The following is a 1,240-nucleotide window of genomic DNA, read 5'->3' on the forward strand; positions in this document are numbered from 1 at the left end:
CATGTGAGTGTGTAACCTGGTCCCTACTTCTGTGTTCTGAAAGGAACTTCCTGGGAGAGGTCTCCTGGGGGTTGTTCTCTGCAGCCCTGGCTCAGAGGTACAACCCTGGATGACTTCCTTGGCTGCAGTTGTTTCTGTGTCTCTGAGGCACCAGTTTGATGGTCGCACTGTTGTCTTTGTAGTGGTTTACACTGAAGATGGAGGGACGAGGCCTTCCTGGGGTAGATGACCCCAGAGGAAGTAGGTTCTCCCTCACTGAAGCCCCCAGCAACTTGTAGCTGTATGTTAGTGCCCAACCTCTTTGGGTCCCAGCTTTGCACCTTGTTTCATGAAACATGGACCAAGAAGATTACCTCCTCTCACATTATTTAGCACCTTGTGTGCCCCTCCCAGGCCTCTCCTTGGGTTTGCCCTCTTCTGTGTTTTAGGAGAGCCTCCATTTGGCATTTGAACATGTATCACCTCAAGTTGGGCGCTCTGTTCAGGTCCCTGTGGTGCCTATTGTAAAGGCAGTCATTGCAGGTCCTGGAGGTGGTGCTGGCTTACGCTTTCCTGTGAGGAGACCCCTGTCCTTGGTCCAGAAAGCTTAAGTTATATAGTCCGGCACTCAACAGTGGGTTCCTCTAGGTATCTCTGGAAAGTACTGGTTTTTGTTTTTGTAAGGTGCAGTCTTGACTTTCCATCTAACCTCTGGTGCTCAGCAATAGACCTGGGAAATGGCTGTCATCTCTTTGCACCTCCCATGGGTCAGCTGTTTTTTGTGCCTCAAACTTGCCATTGTGGGGAGACCAGGTAGTTTGCTTTCTGTTGTGATCAAAAACAAAAAACACTGAACAAGAACTGGAGAGATAACTCAGCAGTTGAGAGCAGTGGCTGCTCTTGCAGAGGACCCAGGACCCACATGGCACCAAACTACTGTAATTCTAGTTCCAGGGGATCTGGTGCCTTCTGACCTCCTTGGGCATTGCATGCATGAGTGTACTTACATACTTGAAGGCAAAACACTCATACACATAAAAATAAATTTTTAAAAAATCGAAGCACTGACCATCTTGGGGAGGAAAGGATTTATCTTTGTTTACAAGTTATACTCCATCCTCAGGAGAAGCCAGGGCAGGAACTGAGGGAGAAACCTCAGAGGAATGCTGCTTTCTGACTTGCTTAGTTACCTTTCTTAGTACAGCCCAGGACCACCTGCCCAGGGGAGTTGCTACCCATAGTGGGCTAGCTAGCCCCCCCC

The sequence above is a fragment of the Nannospalax galili genome, unplaced genomic scaffold (assembly GCF_000622305.1).
Source record: "Nannospalax galili isolate Female #2095 unplaced genomic scaffold, S.galili_v1.0 scaffold406, whole genome shotgun sequence".
Lineage (NCBI taxonomy): Eukaryota > Metazoa > Chordata > Mammalia > Rodentia > Spalacidae > Nannospalax > Nannospalax galili.